We start from the raw sequence: 18820 nt of genomic DNA on the forward strand, positions 1-18820 counted from the left end.
CTTAAGAGTATGGTTTTAGCATTAATTAAGCTATTGATGAATCAAAAGAAAATTCCCTTTTTGTCAACATCTAATGGCCTCCTAAGAGTGTCTCAGTTAATTAAAGCAGTGCTGGGCAAGACAGCCAGAAATGCCCCGGGCAGATGACCAAAGCATTAGGTCCTGACGCAGCTGGCCTGTCCCTGCAGGAAGCCTGGAGAGTGTCATTCTGTTCTATGTAAAATTGACCACGAGTTCTAAATTAGGGGAGGGGTAGGGATTACTACTGGGTGATGATTCAGACGGCAGAGAATTTCACTGCTTCTCCGAGACTGTATTAAATAACTCTTTTTTTAAATACCAAAATGTGGGACGTCCAAAAGAGAATTCAAAGGTATACGTATGTGTTATTCAGCTCTCCTTCCCAAACAATCTTGTGTGACTGCTATGAATGCGTTGCTGTTTAGCCAAGGAAGCAAGGAAGCACAATCAAAAGCACAGAAATGGAAACATGGTCTGTTTTCATGTTCATTGTAAAAACGTGTCCTTAAAGTCTATTTTGTAACTGTAAAATGGTTTTGAAGACACATCACTATTGCTTGATTTTTGAGTGACTATTTTATATGTCTGCAAAATACCATGAGACATGCATGTTTTGCTGCCATCTGAGACCATTGGTATTACATACCGTGAGTGGACTTCTAGGGACATAATTTGGATGGTAAAGATCTTTTAGATCCACATGTAGAACTGAGAGGTTTTTTCTTTCTTTAATTTCACGGTAGGTAAAGCCTTAGCAAAATACCCTCCTTACCTTTCTTAAAATATACTCTGATATTTTAAGTTTTTTTTTTAATCTGAATTTACTGACAGTGATGAATTTGATGTTGTGAAAACAGGGGTCCTCAGTTACGGAGTGCGTCCCTTGTCCCCTGTACGGGCCAAACCACAAGTCTTCCCACTGAGCTTCAGTCCTCTCCTCGGACCCCTCACTCTGTGGCTTTAACACCTCACACAGCGACCCATACTTCCCTCCAGAAAAAGAGAAACCTGGGTTTACCTGGAATTAAACCCCAGGATTGACTGAGGTTTGTTTGGTGTTTGGGTGGCAGAATGTAGGACACTGACCTCAGGAAAAGAAGTGGGGAACTCTGCTCTATATTCACTTTTAGGAATATTTCATTTTTTCCAACATTATTAAGCACTTTCTACCTTCTATATTTTAACTGTTTTTCCTGTTGATTTTGCAGTATTTTTTAAACTAATAAATTTTATGATAACATGGTGCTAAAACCAGATAATCTACCACAGAATATTTATTTCTAAGTGTATAGTCAGAAAGTGTGAACAAATAATCATTACCAATGAGACAATTGTTTTTTTAAAGAAACTTTAAGTCAGTTATATCTGAGGTGTATGATACACTAAACAAAGTTCATGCAGTAGGACTCTTTAGATTATTAGATATCATAGTATTACCTATGATTTTATTGTTGTTCTTGCCTGTTGGGGAAATATTTCAGTATAAAACTTAGACTGTGATGAGATGTGCATTTTTAGAATTGAGAATATTATTTCTAATTGTAAAAATTATACCTTTTCCCTTGTTCAACTCTTTTTTTTCTTGAAGTATAGTTCATTTATAGTATTGTGTTGGTTTTAGGTGTACAGCATAGTGATTCCGTTTTTTCTTTTGCAGATTATACTCCATTATAGGTCATTATAAGATATTGTGTATAACTTCCTGTGCTATACTGTAAATAATTGTTCCTTATATACATATTTATTTTTAACCATTTACCATCTAAATTCATGTTAAGTATCTTTCCTCTTTCAGTCATGAAGAAAGCCAAGAACAGGTTTGTGTTCTCAATCTAATGCTCTAAATATAAGTCATACTAGCCTGTATCTTAGAACCCAGATCACAGATGAGGATTATTGCTTAAGGCCCATGATTCAGGAATCTGGTACCATAACGAGGCTTTTTATATATAGCATTCTCCAGGTTGGCCAGATGCACCATTTCTAAGCATAGATTTCAATAAATAGTATCGTATGCCAGCTTCAAAATATGTCAACTACCTGCTAAAAATCTTGCTTTGGATACACAGTCTCTAAATCTCTCTCTCTCTGTCTCTCTCTCTCTCTCCGTATATATATAATATATATATATATATATCATATAACTTTATTCATTTATTGAAAAATAATTGATTTACAATGCCTTAGTTTCAGGTGTACAGCCAAGTGATTCAGTTTATATATACATATATATATATATACAATTTTTAAGATTCTTTTCCCATATAGGTTATTACAAAATATTGAATATAGTTCCCTGTGCAATACAGTAGGTCCTTGTTGTTTATCTGTTTTATGGATAGTAGTGTGTATTCTCAAATTCCTAATTTATCCCTCCCCCCCCCAACCTCTCCCCTTTGGTAACCATAAGTTTGTTTTCTATGTCTTTGAGTCTGTTTCTGTTTTGTAAATAAGTTCATTTGTATCATATATTTTTTTAGATTCCACATATACATGATAACATATCATATTTGTCATTCTCTGTCTGACTTACTTCACTTAGTATGATAATCTCTAGGTCCATCCGTGTTGCTGCAAATGGCATTCTTTCGTTCTTTTTTACGCTTAGTAATATTCCATCACATATATGTACCACATCTTCTTTATCCATTCCTCTGTTGATGGACATTTATGTTCCTTCCATGTCTTGACTATTGTAAACAGTGCTGCAATGAACATTGGGGTGCATGTGTGTTTTCAAATTATGGTTTTCTCTGGATATATGCCCAGGAGAGCTACCATATGATCCTATAATATATAATTTCTGAGAACTGTTGTCAGTATTAAAATGATTAGAATTTACAGATAGATTGCTATGAAAATGACTGCTTAAATGAGTCCCTTATTGAGTACATTCAACATCTAAACCATCCGAACTTCTGCTTTAGGAATGAAACTTGCATACTCTCATTGTGAAGAGTTCTGATTGACCAGACACTGTACTGGGTGCTTCATGCATCTTATTTCACTTAACCATCAGAGTAACCCAACCGAAGTCAGCTCTCTAAATGACCCCCATTTACAAATGAGAAATTGAAGGCCTCTAGCTGTTAAATTACTCCCTTTAGGTCGCACAGCTTGCACGTGGTGGAGATGAGATTAGAAGCCATCTCAGCAGACTCCACAATTCACATTTAACCACTGTGCTCTATTGCTACACTCGTTAGAAAATCAAATTTAATATGACATGGAATTTCTAATTTTTCTCACTCTTTCAGGGAAAAGAGAGTTTTCTTTAAAAAATCAAATTTCAAAAATCAGAAAAACAAAGAAGTTAATGTTAATCTAATAATTTTTCATGACCCACTTAAAATTAAGCTGAGAAGCATATTGGGTGATCTGAAAAGAATTGTAACTGAGTGGTAGTATTTTTCCATAATGATTTCAGTAAAACTATAATGTAGAAAGTAGATTAAGAATATTTGAATTTCAGAAAAATCTAGACATAGATGATGAAAGAACATGACTCTCTGAAAAAAATATATAATTGCAGAGTCATCTACCCGTAAAGATATTTTCAAAACTGATTTTTCTTCATAGCCTTGCTCCTTTTTCTTTCCAGTGCATACATTCAACCTGTAAGAGAATGTTAAATTATTTTATTTTAACAACCTTGATTTTTCACAGCAAAATGGAGGTGCCAGTTAAGTGTGAGTTTTAACTAAAATAGCATTAGATTCAGCAACACAGAGAAAGGGTTTGCAGGGCTGTAGGACTCAGTGCTAGTTCACCCATACACATATTTCCCATGTACTTGGCATTACATCCTGGGCGCTACTTTATCAAATCACCTAATCACCTAATAACATTGACTTATAGAATCAGTTTGATTTAATATGTTCCTTTTTTTTCTCAACACATGCTATCTTAATTCATATTAGCTGAACCTCGTTGCCTGCTTTGTCATAATGATCCTGCCTCTCACCAGGGGAGACAGAAGAGCCTGTATTCTTGCTTTGTTTTAAATGGCTGTGTGCAGGCAGATGGCTGTCCCCTACTGTAAAGTTCAGAGTGACAGATTTAGAATATCAGTGCTTTGTGCTGCAGGAAAGCATGTGCCTCTGACTATTAATTGTAGGATTAACATTTGTAAACAGTCCCATACTTTTTAGTGTTCTATAAAACAGTTTTATAAATAGTGTAATAAAGGAGTATTTAAATGCCATACATTAAAACCAAGAAATCATTTATTTGATATCCTGTCTCTGTATGTTCCATATATGCTTAAAGGTCAGCTGCACTGAGTAAATTGCAAACGTAGAAATAAAAATGAGAGGTTTTACTAGGTGTTTCGTCTTGTTTGTTTTTTTTTTGAAAAAAGACGGCCTGAATGTCTGCTTTGTTTTTACCGTAATCAGAACATATTTTAAAGGCATATTAGAGTAGTCTGAATGTATTTGTTAACTATAGTCAGGTAGCTGGATGTCAGATGTTCCAGAGCCAAGAAGGCAGAGATAGTCAGCATCTAATAACAATGATCTATCTCCCGGCCAGAGGACGGATGGTCTGCATCATCAGAGAAGGGCCAAGAAATGGGTGTTGGCCTTTTCAAACATAACATTCCTGTCTGAAAATCCATCTTTAAAAGCAGAGGGCAACGCTGCATATTTATCAGTAAATGGCAACGGCTGAAATATTAAGATGTTAAGTTGAAAGTGAATGGGGATTGAGGTCAAGGGCAGAGGCTGACAGGAGACGAGACCACCTGTGGGCAGAGACAGAGGGTTCTGTTTCTGGAGCACGGGCAAGGGAAGGCCCCCATCTTCCCTCTCCTCGCACCACCAGTTGCTGCCGTTCTCCACCACGAGCACCATGTTCAGCTGGTAGAAAATGACAGCTCCCCCCTCATTCTGGTGCTGATAACTGTAAAAACTACATGTCCATCAATCTCTCTACTTACATTGGTAATAATCTAGAAATTTCCATCTAGGAAGAGGAGGGAAACATATACCCCTGTGTCCATCAAAAATGGATGACATTTATTTTATTTGTCTCCTTTATTGACTTAAATAGCATCCTTTAATTCCCTTACCATTCAACACATCCAATTAAAAAATCCTTAGTGGAACACCTATACATTAGTACCACACATGGAGTCAGTCATCAGAGGTGGTGTGAGGATCACATTTTTGTCTTTAAGTTTTCAAGTGATTGTGAGCATGGAGGGTGGGTTGGGAGGATGCAAGGAAGGGAAGACAAGCCAGACACGCAGGTCAGCTACCATTCACTACTTACGAAGTCATGGAATGTCTCAGACTACACTATACTATTAGTTAAAATAGTAAGCATTAAAAAGTCGTTTATTTAACAAACTGTAGAGCACTCATTTTTGTCTCTCTTCTCTTAACTATCTGTGCTTATATTATCTGCCTCCTGCTAGATGAGAGGGTCTTTTAGACAGAACCCTAAAGCCTTACACACGATCTCTTCACTGATAGCTGCCAGATTTGTAATCCAGCTCTGACCTTTGTTGTATGTCAGACATGCATATTACACTTGTATGTCAAACAAGGCCTTTCACACAGAAATGGGCCATGACTCTTATAGAGAAGGTGTCTCTCATTCTTACACTAATATATTAATTCATTTACAAATTGTCAGATGAAGTCATTCATGCACATTTCTACCACACATTCTTTGCATATTTTTGATGTGCTAAGCACTGCCTCAAACACTGATCACACATTAGAGAATAAGACGGACATATTCCCTGCTCTCTCTTTGTCTTTTACAAGTAGTATAAACCAATCGAGAAGTTAATGTTCAAATATATAATTCCAATTGTTATATAGACTCTGAAACAGAGTGCTGTAACAAAGAAGAATAGAGTGGGGTGAGGTGGGAGTGGAGAAAGACCCATTTAGAAATTTACAACAAGCAAATGTCATTCAATCTAAAATTAAAAATCAGAAGGTGCCAATCCTTTGAAAAACAGAGAAGAGAATGTTCCAGACAAAGAGAATATTATGTTATCATGGAAATGAATATGTAAGAATGACTTTTTACCAGCTCTTTTTTTAAATAAAAACTGTAAGTACTAATAATTTTCTTAGTTAAAATTGGGGCTGAAACAAATTAATGATAAAAGCAATTCCTTTAATTTCATGCATCTACTTATTCAAATTTGTAATGGGCCCATTGTTCCTGCTCTCAAGGAATTTAGTAAAGTTTTATGGTCAAATGTTATTTTTTAGCAATTACTGAAGTACACTCTTTCAAAGAAAACATTAAGCATTTCCATATGAGCATGTATTGCCAGATAGTTAAATTGATATAGTTTGTTGAATTCTAGCTTATTATTTGTCATTTTACCATTTTAAATAATGATAGAAAAGCCACACTAATGCTTTGGTATTATACTATTTACAGTGAAATAGTAAAGATTTGAAAGAAAGTTCTGTTTTGTAGTTAACTAGAAGACATCAGTGCAAAGAATTGAAAGATTAAAAGCTTGGAGGATATGAGAATAGACCAACAGCAAAAACAAAGGCTGCTGTTGACCTGCCCTAAAATGTTACTACACAATGGCAAAATGGAAGAACTAGGATGCCAAAAGCTAATCAAGATTAAACCACATGGCCTCTGGGAGATTTATTTTCAGGCAAGTACACTCTTCCACATGTGATGTGCCTTTGGCAGGAAACAATTAATAGAACTTGTACTTAAGAGGTGCCATCATGCCCTCACTCATAAATATAATTTTATTAATGAAACTGAGAACCATCTGAGCAAAAGAATTTATTCTTTAAACTGTCCTTGAAATACTAAACCCACTTCGATTGCTTTAATCTACTTTGCTAAGGTGTCTCTGTGGATATCTCTTTATTCTCCATCCTAGGATTGTAGATATGGATGTGAATAAATCTGAATAGGTAGAGAGAGAGATGGAAATCAAACCAGTCCTCACACATATGTCTGTCACCCTCTGTCTGTAGTGCCATTTGCTTCTGTGGATTAAAAATGAGGAATGGATGCTTTGGGTCATCTCAGTGCCTCTGGTAATTAACATCAGGTGCAGTGGTAACTAAGAAAGAAGAAGGAAACGCTAAACATTGCCAGTTCATACTTGGGACTTACCATGCTAAGCTCTTTTCCTGCACTTTCTCTTTCCATCCTCACACTGACCCTGTGAGTCAGATAATACTTTATTAGTCAAAGTTATTTTTGTTTCCAAGTGATGGAAATCAACTCAATAAATAATAGCTTACATTTATTGTATGCTTAAGATGTGTTAGGCATTGTTCTTAATCTTAGCCTGTAGTGACTCACTTATTCCTCGTGAATGAGTATTATTTTGAAGTAAATACTATCCTCTCCCCATAATTCAGTACAGAAAATGGATGCAGAGTGTTTAAGTAACTTGTCCATAGTTACTTAACCAGTAAATTTGGAATTGGGATTTGAATCCAAGTTCTTAAAACTATCCTTCCTGTCTGATCCAAGTTCATGTGAGCAAAGACAGAAAAATTTAGTTGTAAAAGCATAAAGGAGGAATATCATAGAACCCCAGAAAGGGGATGCAGCGGTGTCACCAGAAAGAGACTAGAAGCAGGAACAAAAAGCATTCTGGGTACATTCTGTACTGGAGTCATGTTTCATGTTCTCACCAGGTCCCAGCTGACAATGGTGTTTGAATCAACACGATAGGGTCCTTCCCCCATGGAAAGGCCGAATCTTGGATCGACCCAGGGGAAAAGATGCATGGCTAAGGTCACCACCCCTAACCCAGTCACTCTGGCTAAAACTATGCTGTGCCAGCCTGGATGCTGAAAGAGATCACAAAGCAGTGCCCAAGAAGGAAGAATCATTATAGGCTTGGAATATGCCACAAAATGTGTAAACTGCAATCATCAATATCCCCATCCTACTGAAGAAGAAACTGAGGCACAGAGAAAGTAATTTGCCTGGGTCATGCAGTGATGCACAAAGCCAGAACTCAAACCAAGGCTGGTTTGATGCCAAATAATTGTTCTTTTTACCACTCACTATACTTTTCTGTTTTAAAATCTCCATTAAGAGTATAGGGTATAAGCGTTGGGCCAATGTCATCTATATTGACATAGTAATGAATTTAGCTCATTAAATGACCTGACTAGGCAGGTTACATTCAAGAATAATCTAATTTCCCCCAGCACCAATTTACGATGTTTTCTGCCAGATTTATTTTGAGACAATCTGGACACAGCCCATAGCTTTCAGGTCACTTGCAGGTATTAAAAAGTCTAATCCAATGTAACTAACTAATACAATTTCATTCCCATGCCCAGTTTGAAGTTCTCCACACCCTCTTGTCCCTCCTGTGGATACATCTCCTCCCTAAAACTAGAGCTTCCTCCCTAAAACTAGAGCTTCAAGGGTCCGCTCAAGGGTAGAAGAAATCGGGAGAAGTGTGAATTCTGATTCTTGAGCAGTGGCTGATGGGGACAGTGAATGCATTCTGTCACTGCAGGGGCATCAGTGACTTGTTGGTGATTCCCTGAAATACATTTCTCTGTGGTGGGCTGTGCACTCTCTCATATAGATTTGGAGGGTGATAATAACTGGACCAATTAGCCTCTTCTTAGTTTGTACTGCAAAGATATGTTTAATACCATCTTCAGAAGGGGAGATAATTATCATGAGTTGCCTGCAGTTTGGAGACTTTAATAAAGTCCTCTTATAGATGCTGTTATATTAACATAAAGCTAGAGTACATTTTAATCAAGATGGAAAAGAATCCAATATCTAGGAATAATGGTATTTCTTCCTGCAGTTCTTTTCAAATATGTACACTGATGTATCCCTAGTAGCAGAGGAGATTCAACTCTACTCAAAAGGGTTCTAAGGACAAAACTGAATTCCAAAGGTCTTGGGAGTCTCTTGTTTCTTTAATCTTAAAAGTTGCATACTCTTTACATTCTACAGCATGTGCATTGTGATATAAAAAGGAAATGAAATCATCCTCCAGAAATTTTCATGTTTATCCTATGGCCACAAGCAACCTGATATGCTGATGCAGATTCCTGGAAACACATCTATCTGAGAAGAATAGGTTTACTGAAAAAGGCAGTAGGGTGGGAGTGAGAAGATGTGGAATCCTTCTCAGCCCAGCCCTTAATTGGCTATGCAGAATTAGGGGAATCATGACTCTTTTGACCTTCAGGTTCTCTACCTTAAGAGTGGCAGAGTTAGAATTAACTTGCAAGCCCCTTTCAGCTTTAAAATGTACTGACACCAGATTGCTCTCTAACATGAAACTGTTACTGAGTCCAAGCTCATACTGCTCACCACACAACCATAAATTGAGAGACATGGTGTTGGGGCAGGGAATACTGACTTTATTCGGAAAACCAGCAGACTGAGAAGATGGTGGACAAGTGTCCCAAAGAACCATCTTACCTGAGTTAGAATTCAGGCTTCTTTTATACTAAAAGGGGAGGGGATAGGGTCAAACATTTCCTGGTTCTGGTCAAACTCTGGAGGGGATGTGTTAATTTCTTCCTTCCTGCGGCCATTCACAGGTAGGCCTGGTCAGGATGTTGTCTGTGAGCTAAACAGAGTTATTTTAGCTTAATGCTTATTACACGGGAGGCAGGGTTCCCTAAGGTGGGCCATTATGTATAATTTAAGCTTATAGGCAACATCCCCTTAGTGGTTAACTTGCAGCAAAAGCAATAGAATACAAAGGTTAAAGTAAAAGAAACAGATCCAATATGGAGTCGGATTTATTCTTCCCTAGTGCAAAACCTCTGGGGTTCAATTTAGCCATTGCTGTGGACTTGGGACTAAGTGGAAGCCTCTTCACCTTGCCTGGAGAGCTTGCTGGTCAGGCTCTTTTCCTACTTTACTCTCCAGTTGTTACATGATGAGTTCCCAGAGAAGGAGAATCCTAGAAAGAGATTATAAAGCAGGAGTTTTATTAAGGGAGCACTTTTAAGATCTACACACATAGGGAAAAGAAGGCAGCTGGATTTGACAGCAAGTGCTTCACAACATCTGCCCCACCAATATCCTTCTGCATCCTCTAAGGTTCAACCATGAGCTACCCTGGTCTTTTCCAGCCTAGAAATTCTAAAATTGTCTTCTCTTTTGTGCTTCTCTGACATTACTCACACACAGAGCAATTTCTGAAAAACAAAGGACTTTGGGAGAAAGGATGCTGTTTGGAGTTGTAGGGAATATCTTGAAGTCCATAGTTTCACTTATTTTTTTATTTCTAATTAGGAGACTTGGTTTCCCTCATGGAGTGAGAGAATGTGATTTCTTTCGACATGTTATTGCCTGAGGTTCCCTCATTGACACCCAGGGGTTTCACTCATCTGGATCCATGACAGACTTCTTTTCCAAATGATCTGTGCTTGGTTTTTCTTCCAAATTCATCTCTTTTTCTGACACACGTTGCCCTCCATGATCTGATGCCTGCCTGCTTCTCTGGCTTTGTTTTCCTCCAACCTCAAGCCATTCAAAATTTTAATCCAGTCATGCTGAGGGATTTGTAATTTCCCGGCCTTTCCTTTCCTCTCATGTGTCATGCCCCATGCCTTCCGATGTTCCATGTGGAATATCCTTCTTGATCTGGTTAGCTGCTTTTCTTCCTTAAAGACTTGGGCCAATTATTATTTTCTCTGGGAAGCTGTCTTCTGTGATTCACATTCCAACCTGCTTTTGTTTCCACTCTACTTGCCCATAATATCTTGTGCCTTTTCCTATTGTTGTATTTACAGACTTTATTTTCATAGTATATTTACTTGCATCTCCCTCCTAGATAGGAAAATATCAAGGAAAGTGAGTGTTTTCATTTATGTCTTTCTAACCCAGACATCTAGCATAACATGTGAGATATAAAAGGAAATCATATATTTTTGTTTAATTTAAAGAAAACTATTTTTTAAATAACTGAATAGCTATTTAAGTAAATAATATGATATTTAGGAAAAACTATAAAACTTGCTTCTCTCTATAGCAAAGTCTCAATCCCTGACATTTTTCCTACCCAAACTAGTTTTGAATTTGAACAGTTTTCAAATTTTATATTCATTTCAATCTGTGCCTGAAGACAGCCCTTCTAACGTGGGTTGTTAAAGAACTCTTCAGAACACTTACATTTACTCTTCTTTTGTAGATAAAGTCTAAACTATTTAGACTATGATATTTACAAACATGCTTGAAGTAAAACTAACACAAAGTTTCCAGGATGTGTCTTCCCTATGACTATCACAGGATTTAAAACATGGCAACACAAGTGCTAGATGAAACACTTTTGGTATATCACTGAACCTTTGCTATAATTCCTTGTCCTGAATAAATTGAAAATAACCCTTAATTTTCAAAAGTATTTCATAAATATGTACTACTTTCAAAAAATTTAAGCAGTTCAACTAAATTTTGAGCTCAGAGTATCATAAACCACTGAAGATTATCCTCTAGTGCTTTCTATAATAGAATTCAGAAGAAAGAAAATGGAATGAATTGCAATCTTGAATTAGAATGGAAGTCTAATATCAACAATGTAAATTTTCTAAAAGTTTTTGAGAAATTTTACTTGTTATTTCTATCATGTTGGCATCATTACACACACGTATCACATGCATATCAAATGGCACATTACACCAGAACTCTTGTATTACACTTATACCTCTTATGTTGAGAAGGTCTTTTTTATCATATCTAATTATGTGGGAATAATGATATTCCCATGCTTATGATTTTCTATGATACTGTATCATATTTACTTAACCACATCTTGCAGGTCTGTATCAGTATGTATACAGTGGGTACAGACTCTGGAATACCTGGAAGTATGTCATACAGAGTATGCACTGTCACACAGAGTGATGTAGTTACGTTTCTTTCTAGGATGTAAAAGAAAACGATGACTTTAATTAGATGCACTTCAATGACACCACAAAACAACTGTTAAAGTTTTCTATGGTTTGAGCTTTTCTGAAAAATGTTTTTTGCTTTTTCACAAATTTCTAACACCTGGTTTAAGAAGGAATCTAAAAGTCCTATCTGCTATGGATTCCCATGTGCAGCACATGACATTTTCTTGGCATAAAAAGCAAAAGAGCCACTTAAAATTAGTTCCCTTATTCAAATTAGTATGTGCTGTGCCAAAACTGTGTCTGGAAAGAACCTGTACTCTATTAACATATGGGGAAAGGCAAAGAATGAAAACAAAAGCAAAAGAAGGCTGAGTTTTTTCTCTTACACATTGAGTTTATATACTTTTCTGTTTCTTTACTAGATAGAAACTTGAAAACTATACACATTTTCACGTTAAATTGATTTATAATTCACTTTTTGTAGCGGTGATAAAAAGGCATTATGTATGAATATCCAAAAAGATTACTGTGCAATCATTTGAAAATAGTCAACATTGAGAATTGCTAAAAATGATGAATGTGTGACTCTGGACACAATTAGAGTCTGTGAAATCAACCATACCATTGTTCAGATGTTTGAACATATGTTTGAAAGCCCAAAGCATAGCCGTATAGAATCATTCCCTATTTTAGAGCAATGTTCCCTTCATTTTAATCCATTTGTATTATTAAAAAAAGATGTAATCCACATATATCAGGTTAATTTGCATTTAGATCACTTGAAATGCTGTCTTTTAAAATGCCTTCTGACGTTTCACTATTTATATATTTTAAGGCATTAACATATCACAGTAATGCTTCATACATCTCTAGATTAGAGCGTTATGCTTCTGCTTTTTAACTCAAAGCCAGAAACTCTGGTGGTAATTGTGACCCTCATGTAAATGCTATTTACTCTATTCCTATACAGGTTTTTAATCACATTCAATAATTATAGTCATTTATATTAATTTACAAATATAATACGTATCCGGTCTTGTACATATCATGCTGATCCATTTCTTATTCTGATCCATCCTGTTCCACATCACTATTCACATTGCTTTGAAATTACATATTTGCCAAAATCTCTGCTAGTGAATATTTTTTCATCTATCCTTAAAGTAGAGACTTGGACAGTTTTGCTCTTATTTACCATTCCAAATTTAACCTTCCAAAATTATATGACATTTTCAAACTTTAGAAAAGATTCCTTTCTATTCAAACACACTCTGCAAAACACATTTCACAAGTATAGTTCTGTACATAGTTGTGATGGAGTAAATAAAGTAAGTCACTTTCACTTTAGGGAAGAAAATAATGTCCTCATTAATTGTCAAGTCCCTCTCTCTCTGGTCATTTCTTGTCTATCACTATCAATTTTACACTGATCAGACCATTTAAACTTTACAATGGTCCTTAGCTGTCTCTAGAGATTTAGGCCCCCTTTCATGTGCTTTATATGATCTTTTTCATGATCTTTATCCAAGATCTTTGGACTTTTTAAATGAGTCCAAAGACAAAGGCCTATGACCTCTCAATAACACTCTCTCTAGACTTAACTTTAGATTATTTGTCTGACAATGCCTTTGGGCAAACTGTTCAACCAGCTGTAGATACAAAATATTACCAGCGCATTCACATATATCTGCAAACATAAGAGTTGCCGGATAAAATACAAGATTCCCAGTGAGGTTTAAATTTCAGAAAAATAGTGAATAATTTTTAGTATAAGTATGTTCCAAATACTGCATGGGGCATACTAGTCCCAAAAATATTTTGTTTATCTGAAATTCAACTTTAAATGCATTTTATTGGGTAACTCGGACAACACTGCAGTCATCAAGGGGATTATGCCCTAAAAACATAGCCTATTAGAGTGGCAAGAAACTTTACAAGTAGTTTAGTTCAGGGGTCAGAAAACTTTTTCTATAAAGGGCCAGACAGTAAATATTTTAGGTTTTCTGGGCCACATAGGGTCTCTTTCATGTATTTTTCCCTTCTTTTTTTTTAAAAACAACTTTTCAAAGATGTAAAAAATCACTCACAGCTTATAAGTTGTATAAAAGTAGGCTGTGGACTGGATTTGACCCAATGCCATGCTCTGCCAACTCCTGGTTCAGGTCATCACCTCTAATTTTACACGAGCTTCAAATGCTTCGTTAAAAACAAGAACTGGTGTTTGCATCATCTTTCCTTGATCTGCTTACAACCGTCAATCAGCACGAGTTGTTAAGGAAAGGTCTATATTCTCACAAAACATCTGGCTGAAAATGTTTCTGGTGTTTGTCCAAATATGGAAATCTTCTGAAATTCATACATTCTCCCTTTTGGTACAAGGTTTGCATATCTCCAGTCTTCTGTCTCCCCAACTTCTATTCACCCCCAAAAAATTGGAGCTTGACTAATGAATTATGAACTTGACTAACTAGTTATGAACTTGACTCTCAACTTAAGGTAATTGAAAAAGCACTAGATTCTAGTCCAGATGGATAACTTCATATAAATCATTAATAACTTTCCCAAACATAATATAAGCATTCAACACTTTTTAAAATGTTTATTAGGCATTCCCTACATACCAATATATGAGTTTACAAATGTAAAAATAAAGATAAAATATTGTGTACTCAGGACTCCTTTCTTTCCACCACTCCCATTTGGTCTGTACTAGTTTGATCTCTTAGCCACTGAATTCTTAGATCTGTATTCAAACTTAGATACCTATCTAAGGCTGACATCACAACCTTCCCAAATTTCTTTGAGTGGTTATCCTACCTACTTTTGATTTTGCATATATATTCTGCTTCAGGTAAATCTTTTTCCTTCCTTCAACGTCTTCCCAAGAAATGTGATTTAAGCAGAAGAGAGCTATGTAGGCACACCAAGCTCAGTGACTATGTTTGCTAAATGAATGCGGACATCAACAGATATTTTAAAACTTTTGTAAGATTTATTATTGTTGTTAGCATTGATTTTGGTGTTACTGTTTTTCTTCTTGTTAAGCCTACAGGTGTAAACTCCTCTAAACTAATGAGTAGCTCTTGCTGTATTACCAATAAATTGAACTTAAAGCTCTATTTACAGTGCTTTTCTACCCTCTTCGGTTTTAAATATGTTCCTCCCCAAGAAGAATTAGAATCAAAACAAGCATCATGCTTTCCTAGTGATCTCTTAGTACTATGTTAAGTAGTAATTTATCCAATCCTAAGGATAGATAGAAAGATAGCTTTAATTATAAATATATGTATGTGTATATACATATATACATGTGCATTTTTAACATATGCATAACAGATTTAAATTCTTCCTGTTTAAAATATTAGCAGTTGGTCACATTTATTTTAAATTTTTATCTTCTGGAAATTATTTTTCTGTTTGTTCTAATTTTTCTTTTCATTCTTGATTATATATCTTGTCATCCATCTTCCATACATGACTTTTTAAAAATCCTAGCTCATCATTAAATTATTTGGATAGTCCTGCTGTGTAATTATGTACATCCAGATTTTCTCTTTAGGTAATATTATTTGCAATTGCACAGTGGCAATTTAACTCACTAATTTTTTAAAATTTATCTTGGGCTCTATTATTTTTAAGAGGATTAAACAATATCATGTCTATTTGATAGTATGTACATATATTATAAATTACAAAAGGTTATACATATATATGTACATATATAAATTAGATTAATTTTATTTAGCAAGACTTCAGCTAAGGAGAAGAGAGGGTGCACGGGGATCAAAAACAGCCTTCATCAGCTGAGGGACTGACACTCGGAAGACTGAGGGTAGTTGAGGTCTCCCCATTGGAGCTGTGAGATCATGTCAGGGGCAGCCAGAACTAACATGGCGTTTATTACCCAGTGAGAAAGTTATTTTCCTATCAATTGTCTTTTGAGCCTTCAGATTACCTAAAAGCTCAATTTGGTGCTGGTATATCTTTAGCATGTCTATATTTGCCAATTGTTTTTTTCTCAGATTTGGAACCTTGGGGGAAGATAAAAGGTCAATCTAGATATGAATCATTGGTATCATTTTTATAGATACTGTTGTGGACTGAATTGTCTCCCTGCAAAATTCATGTGTTGAATTCCCAAGTCTTACTACTTCACAATGTGACTGTATTTGGAGATCTGGCCTCTAAAGAAGTAATTAAGCATAATGTCCTCCAGGTCATCCATGTTGTCACAAATGGTAGGACTTCCTTCTTTTGTAAAGCTGAATAATATTTATATGTAATATATATCTATATGGCTGAAATGTATGTATACATATATATGTATGTATGTGTGTGTATATATATGTGTATATATATATATATATATAAATTTTTCTTTATCCATTTATCTGTTAACACTTAGGTTGTTTCCATATCTTGGCTACTATGAATAATGTTATATTGAACATCCGAGGGAAGATATCTCTTTGAGATAGCTATTTTATTAACTTTGGACATACCCAGAATTGGAATTGTTGGATCATATGGTCGTTCTATTTTTAATTTTTGGGGGAGCTACCAAACTGTTTTCCACAGTGGCTGTACCAATTTACATTCCCACCAAGAGTGCACAAGGGTTCCTTTTTCTCCACATCCTCACCAAAACTTGTTATCTTTTGATGTTTTGCTAACAGCCATCCTAACAGGTTTGGGGTGAGATCTCATTGTGGTTTTGATTTGTATTTCCTTGGTGATTAGTGACATTGAGCATTTTTCATATACCTATTGACCAGTTGTGTGTCTTCTTTGTACAGTATAGTGACTGTAGTATTGTATACTTAAAATTTACTGAAAGAGTAGATCTCAAGTGCTCTTACCACACAAAAAATGTAACTATGTTAAGTGGTGGATATGTTAATTTGTTTGATTGTGGTAATCATTTCTTAAAGTGAACATATACCAAAACATCACATTGCACACATTAAATTCACACAATTTTTATTTGTCAACCATACCTCAGTAAAGTTGGAAAAAATTTTTGATTAAAAAGAGAGAGGATTAAGTTAAAAGAAGATCATTAGGGTGTGTCCTAATCCAATCTGACTGGGGTCCTCACAAAAAGGGAAAATTTAGACACAAATGGAGGCACGTGCTAGAACACAGGGTCTACTTGAGGACACAGTGACAAGACAGCAGTCTGCAAGCCAATGAGAGAGGCCTTAGAAGAAACCAAACCTACCCATACCTTGAGATGCATTTCCTCCCCAAACAGTGATAAAATACACTTTTGTTGTTTAAACCACTCAGGTCTGTGGTATTTATTATGGCAGCCCTAGCAAATTAATATAATTTTCATCCAATTTTGAAAATGTTAATATATCCATTTACCATAGTGTTATAAGTCTACCTTTTAAAAATAAATTAGCTTATATAAAAAAGTAAAGAATAAATACAAATAGTTAATAGTAGTGCTGATAGTGCTGATCAGCTTGAAATGTAGGATATAGAGAAAACGAGTTGCAATCTCCACAATGGGAACACCAGAATTTAGAGTTAGATTAGGAAAAGTGTGATTAAACTGACAAAAGATGAAGGGGTTATCAAACAGGCAAGCAGCATAAGGAAATCATCCAGGAAGTCAAAGGAGAGAGATTCAGGACTCTGGACATTTTCATGGGGTAAAGCACGAAGATCAAAAAAATAATGGTTTAGAAAAAAACATTGGATTTGGCATTAAAAAACAGAGCCATGACCACAGTTTCAAGAGATGAACTGAAAAGAGGTTGAGACAGTGCTTTTGCAGAAATGGCAGAACCCGGGCAGTAGCTGAAGGCAGAAGGGGGATCTAGGAAAGATTTTTAATTTAAGAACAAGAGGTGTAGCTCTTAAAAGCAGAAGGGAAGGGGCTAATACGGAGAATTTTTTTGTTAAAAAAAATAAAACAGTGGTATTGGAGAGGTGAGATCCTGAAGAAATATGGAAGAAAGAATAGAATTGAGACCAGCATAGAAAGCCTGGTAGCAGAAAGTGAAATGGAGGTAAAGTATGAACGACATTTAAGATTGCATGTTGTTGATCGCAAACATATGAATATGCATTATTGGAAGAACTGAGAATTGTATCTACAGTTATGATATGAGGAATTCTGTTTGTGATTGGATCAATGACAACAGATGTTTCAGCTTAATCAATTCTCAGGGTCTGTGGGAGAGGAGAGGATTAATGCTGATTACATAATCACGACACACACACAAGAATGATAGAAGATTGTCACAGAGCGATGATGGGGTGGAACATACGGACAAACACTGCTGAGCTGAAAGTCATGTCTTTCAGATAACAAAATGAGCTAGCTGATGAGAAGTCATTTTAATACCCAGCCTCTCCCCAACAGCTCTCCATGGCTCACATGTTTCTCAATCAGAGAATGACAGAATAATCTCAAGATCTCCACATGTTTTCATCAGCTGTAAAAAACAATATTTGAAATTTGTCAAAAATCTGACATCTGGGCAAAATTTTGATGAATTCTGCCTGTTTTCTAGAATAGTCCATTTTCTTCCCTTTACCTTCTCACATCTCCCCAAGTTCCATACAGACTCTGTCAGAGGAGGTTGAGATGTTTAAGTAGCGAGTGTGTAAATGCTCCCTATCTTAACCAGATACTATCAGTGACATTAACTGTATTTAATAATAAAACATATGACAGACATCTCCTTGTTTAAGTATTCATTATTTGAGTGCTCTATAATATGTGTTCCCACATTCAGTGTAGCATAAGACAGTTAGGTTTATCACGGTATAAAAATGTTCACTGTTAACATGACTGCCCACTTATTCTTCCTTCCTGAATACGATTCATGACCAATCAGGATCACATCTTTGGATGCTGTAATTCTTCTCTCTGATTTTCACATAATGTAAAATTAATAAGAAATTGATTTTGAAGTAAAGTTGCAAATACAACAAGTTAC

The 18820-nt window shown here is 35.7% G+C and overlaps 1 protein-coding gene across 1 annotated transcript in view; it reads left to right on the forward strand.

Moving 5' to 3' along the window:
• The window catches only part of EYS (eyes shut homolog), a 1667443-nt gene that overhangs the window by 1152533 nt on the left and 496090 nt on the right, over positions 1-18820 (forward strand). The gene's annotated exons all lie outside the window — the stretch shown is intronic.

Source organism: Delphinus delphis, chromosome 14 (assembly GCF_949987515.2).
Source record: "Delphinus delphis chromosome 14, mDelDel1.2, whole genome shotgun sequence".
Taxonomy (NCBI): Eukaryota; Metazoa; Chordata; class Mammalia; order Artiodactyla; family Delphinidae; genus Delphinus; species Delphinus delphis.